This window comes from Bos javanicus, chromosome 16 (genome assembly GCF_032452875.1).
Source record: "Bos javanicus breed banteng chromosome 16, ARS-OSU_banteng_1.0, whole genome shotgun sequence".
Taxonomy (NCBI): Eukaryota; Metazoa; Chordata; class Mammalia; order Artiodactyla; family Bovidae; genus Bos; species Bos javanicus.
This window is the reverse complement of record NC_083883.1, coordinates 39,403,294-39,409,251: the sequence shown is the minus strand read 5'-3', so window position 1 is coordinate 39,409,251 and position 5,958 is coordinate 39,403,294.

Below are 5,958 nucleotides of genomic sequence, written 5' to 3'. Positions count from 1 at the left end.
TCACTATTGTGGGGACTTAATCTTGGGGGTAATAAGATCCTATATGTGTTTGAGAAAGATCACTCTTGCTGCTGCATAGAAATTGGAATGTTAGGATGCAAGACTGGAAGCAAAGAGACTACTCGGGAGGCTCTTAGAGTGATGGTTAAGAGTTAATGGTGTTTTGGACCAAAGCAGAGGCTGTGGAGGTAGAGAGAAGTACAAACATCTGCTGATGATACAGGTAGGAAGGTAGTGAGGTGCTAAGGGCTGAATTGTGTCCCCTCTCAAATTTCTGTATTGAAGTTCTAAGCCCCAATACCTCAGATTGTGACTGTGTTTGGAGACAGGGTCTTTAAAGAGGTAACTGGTTTAAAATGAGGTTTGAGTATGGGCCAAGTCCAGGATGATCTGTGTATTTATAAGGAGAGAAGATTTGGATACAGGCACACAAAGTGGGGAGACCATGTGATAACAGAGGGAGGAGAGATGGCTGTCTACAAGCATAGGAAAGACTTTAGAAGAAACCAACCCTGCTGACAACTTGGTCTCAGACTTCTAGCTTCCAGAATGGTGAGAAAATATCTTCCTGTTGTTTAAGCCAGTCAATCTCATGTATTTTGTTATGGCAGTTCTAGCAAACTAATACAGGAGGCAAAGAAAAGAATCAAGGATCATGCTTTAGTTTTTGGCTTGAGAAACTGACTACTTAGACATCTTATTACCAGGGTGAATAAGGCTGAGGGAGGAACAAGTTTGGGGTATATATGTGTGTTAATGGTGCGAAAAATGAAGAGTGGGGTTTAGTAGTTTTATGTTTGAGATGCCTATCTATGTGCCAGATAATACATCACGTAGGCAGTGTTATGTATAAACATAGAAAATTTGTAAATGGTTATATAAGTACTTCAAATAAAAGAGAGTCCAGCCACTCCTCATAGGACGTCAATACAAAGAGCTGGTTATACATAGCTAATTGGAAGGAAAGTTGTGACCAATCTAGATAGCACATTGAAAAGCAGAGACATTACTTTGCCAACAAAGGTCCATCTAGTCAAGGCGATGGTTTTTCCAGTGGTTGTGAATGGATGTGAGAGTTGGACTGTGAAGAAAGCTGAGCACCAAAGAATTGATGGTTTTGAACTGTGGTGTTGAAGACTGTTGCGAGTCCCTTGGACTGCAAGGAGATCCAACCAGTCCATCCTAAAGGAGATCAGTCCTGGGTGTTCATTGGAAGGACTGATGCTGAAGCTGAAACTCCAGTACTTTGGCCACCTCATGCGAAGAGTTGACTCATTGGAAAAGACTCTGATGGTGGGAGGGATTGGGGGCAGGAGGAGAAGGGGACGACAGAGGATGAGATGGCTGGATGGCATCCCTGACTCGATGGACATGAGTTTGAGTGAACTCTGGGAGTTGGTGAGGGACAGGGAGGCCTGGCGTGCTGCGATTCATGGGGTCACAAAGAGTTGGACACGACTGAACGACTGAACTGAACTGAACTGAATATCACTTATCAATGTCAGCAAGTTGGACTATGATTTGTATATTATTTGTATTGAGGAGAAATATGTGCTGCATGATTTCTGTGTCTGCAAAGATAAATAGATCTTGGACAAGACACAGAAAGGTCAGATGTGACCCTGAAAAACCATTCCAGATAAAGAGGCAATTGTGACATGCTGAAACAATGTACTGGATAGATGTCATATGATGTGGCTTTGGATTTGAACTGTGTTCTTTCTGGATGAGTGTATAATACTGGATTATGATCTTTGACTCAGATTTTTTTCAATCATTATATAATGATTCTTATTAGGGGTGATTTTGCTTCATTTAGGATGAGACAAGAATATTTGAGTGGGTAGCCATTCCCTTCTCTAGGGGATCTCCCAACCCAGAGACTGAACCCAGGTCTCCTGCACTGCAAGCAGATTCTCTATCATCTGGCCTACCAGGGAGGCTCTTTTTCTCAGTTCTTTTCAGATATTAGAAACCATTTAAAATCCTGTTCAATGACTTTTCCAATATTTCAAACAACTTTTGAAACCCAGTGTATGTGAATGCAAAGAGATCCTATACACTACAACTGAGGCCACAGTGATTGACATATTTTTTAATGTGTGTAGATAGGTTGTATTGTCTATTAAGTGTCATTTCAGGACTGTAGGTAGAGCATTGCAAAACACTTACTATTAAATGGGTGATATTGTATTGGATTGTATTGAGGGCCATTGACTTTTAAGATCCTGATTAGAAGGGCCATCAGAGAGACCACTTAGTCCAAGACTTATATTCATAAAGGGCCTCACACATCATTTTAGTGTTGTCTCCAAATGAAATTCACTATGATAGAACTGAAAGAAATTTTCTATCTTTAAAGATTGAACTTGCAACTGAATCTTAGGGTACAGGTAGGGTATTATAAATCCCTATTTTAGTAATAAAACCTGTAATTATCTTTTGACTGTATATGCAATATTGCATTATATTCTTTTGTGCTAAAGTTTTACTTTTTTCTATATAACCTTTTAATATAAATTACAGTTTTTATAGTATTCTTGACATTTCTTCATTAAAAAAATGTTTATATAGAAAAATAGACTTCTCTTGACTTCTGAGAATCTCTGGTGATAACATCTGTATCAAAGGGTGATTCTGAGGACTAATTAAACTTTAATTATTACTCTAACATTATAGCAGATTCTAGAAAATTCTGAAAATCTTGGACAACTGAGAACATAAAGACTTGATTTCTATAAAAAGTATTTCTGCTTGCTCAAAGCAAAGTCAGATTTTTTTTTTTTTTCAGTTCTCTGTTACATACCAGACTATGTACCTGACCGAAGATATTTAAATATAGACTGAAATGGTGATATTTAACTCAGCATTTTCATCACAGCATCTAGCATGGTTATGCCTAGGGGAGCATGCTCACTTCTTGGAAGACTGTTTGGGGTTAGCATGTGGGAAGATCTAAGAGTCCTCTGAAGTGAGTGGTCCTGCCTCCATCTCTGCTGAAGGAAAAGGAAAAAGAAAGATGGAAGGGGAAGAAGGAAGACAAAGAAGTTGAAGAAAGGTAAAAAGAAGAAAGAATGGTAACAGAGAAGAAAGGAGAGAAAGATAAAGAGGAAAATGAAAGGCCAGAAAAGAGAAAGTGAAAAAGATTGGTAGTTAAATACCCTGAAGATTGGCATTGACCTCAGTGTTTGGCCAAAATCTACTACTTGGTTTCAGAAGCTGGATAATTCTAAATGGCTGAATTGCCAAAACCTCTTTCAAGGCCCTTCCTCCCATTATGGAAATTGGATGTGGCCAATCATCCCGTGATCCTGCAGGTCAGTTTCATACTTAATCAGCATAGCTTTGTCAGCTGTACAAAAAATTTTTGTTTATTTGCTTTTATTTTTAATATCTCTTGAGAAACCTATATGCAGGTCAGGAAGCAAAAGTTAGAACTGGACATGGAACAACAGACTGGTTTCAAATAGGAAAAGGAGTACGTCAAGGCTGTATATTGTTACTCTGCTTATTTAACTTCTATGCAGAGTACATCATGAGAAATGCTGGGCTGGAAGAAGCACGAGCTGGAATCAAGATTGCCGGGAGAAATATCAATAACCTCAGATATGCAGATGACACCACCCTTATGGCAGAAAGTGAAGAGGAACTAAAAAGCCTCTTGATGAAAGTGAAAGAGGAGAGTGAAAAAGTTGGCTTAAAGCTCAGCATTCAGAAAATGAAGATGATGGCATCTGGTCCCATCACTTCATGGGAAATAGGTGGGGAAACAGTGGAAACAGTGTCAGACTTTATTTTGGGGGCTCCAAAATACTGCAGATGGTGACTGCAGCCATGAAATTAAAAGACACTTACTCCTTGGAAGGAAAGTTATGACCAACCTAGAGAGCATATTCAAAAGCAGAGACATTACTTTGCCAACAAAGGTCTGTCTAGTCAAGGCTATGGTTTTTCCAGTAGTCATGTATGGATGTGAGAGTTGGACTGTGAAGAAAGCTGAGTGCTGAAGAATTGATGGTTTTGAACTGTGGTGTTGGAGAAGACTCTTGAGGGTCTCTTGGACTGCAAGGAGATCCAACCAGTCCCTTTTAAAGGAGATCAGTGCTGGGTGTTCTTTGGAAGGACTGATGCTGAAGCTGAAACTCCAGTCCTTTGGCCACCTCATGTGAAGAGTTGACTCATTGGAAAAGACTCTGATGCTGGGAGGGATTGGGGGCAGGAGGAGAAGGGGACGACAGAGGATGAGATGACTGGATGGCATCACCGACTCGATGGACATGAGTTTGGGTGAACTCCGTTGGTGATGGACAGGGAGGCCTGGCGTGCTGCAATTCATGGGGTCGCAAAGAATCGGACACTACTGAGCAATTGAACTGAACTGAACTGAACTGATGTACTTTAAAGAACAGGTAAGAATTTCTAGATGAAACTGGGAGTGAAAATAATCTTCTGTGCTTCATATGTTCAAATTCTCTAAGTCAGTTGAAATACATGCACACATTTAGTCTTATCAACGAATAGTTGAGAATCATTAATGTTATGTACAAATTAATTAAGACACTGCAATAGTTCAGTTTCCTATGGGTATGTGTGTGAACATGCTCAGTCATATCCAACTCTTTGTGACCCTGTGGACTTGTAGCGCCCCCCTCAGACTTCTCTGTTCATGGGATTCTCCTACAAGAATACTGGCGTGGATTGCCATTTCCTCCTTCAGGAGATCTTCCTGATCCAGTAATCGAACCCATGTCTCCTGAGTCTCCTACATTGGCAGGCAGATTCTTTACTGTTGAGCCACCTGGGAAGCGCTTGTTATGGGAATAGATTGATGTTAATAGGACTATTAAGAGAGTATATCTCTACTTAATGCACTGTGGTGACCTGAATGGGAAGCAAGTCCAAAAGGGAGGGGATATATGTGTATATATATCAGTGATTCATTTTTCTGTACAGTAGAAACTAACAACTTTGTTAGTTTCTATACTCCAATAAAAATTAATTTTAAAAAGTAAAAAGAGTATGTTGGCTATAATAATTTAGGAAGAATATTCTATCCTTCATGAGCCAATTAATGTTTACAAAACTTAAAGAATCATATGAGGAAGAATAATAGAAACTGTATTATATCAGTTTTAGTCTTCAGTTTATTTTGTGCACTAGTATTTATAACTTCAACAAAATAAATTTTATGTGCTATATTTAATTTGTTTACTTGATTCCATTTAGGCTATAGGGTTTCCAGAAAAGTTCTGTGTTGCTTGGTAATTTAGGAATATTTCACATCTTGTAAGAACTTCAAAGCAGAATGCTATTCTGCTTTGTTCCGTCATTCAGTCGTGTCCGACTCTGCAACCCCATGGACTGCAGCACACCAGGTTTCCCTGTCCTTCACTAGCTCATGTCTATTGACTTAAACAGTTAAGAAAAGGGAATGCTTTAAAGTTGTGTACAACAGCATCCATAGTAAATCTTAGCTCTGAAGATTAAAATACAAAGAGAATTAAAAAAAGAAAAGTAGAAAGTGTTAGAGAAAAACGTGGTCTCCTTCTCCTCTTGTTGCTCTACTGGCTCTAGCTACAGATGAAGGTATAGGCGTGTCTTCAGTCTCTGACAGGTTAAAGGGGCTGTCCTGCTTAGCCTATGCTGACTTCTGAGCCTAGCATGACTTTTTGTGTGGTTATTAGGAACTGGTAGAGATTTGACAGGTTCCAGGGTTTTGTAAGTATTCTATCTAAAGAAGCATAATAGAGAAAGGAATAGTGGATAAGAAAGATACAAGAGTGTTTTCCCCCAAATCTGTGTCTGTTCCTTCATAACCAAGTATAACACATTTTTAAAAAATAATAAAGTTTGTTTGGAAAAAAATTGAAGGTGTAGTAAGAAATATAGAGTTTAACAATATGAAGAACCCCCTGGTAACTGATGATGCTAATGGATTATTTTATCTGCTCCATAATG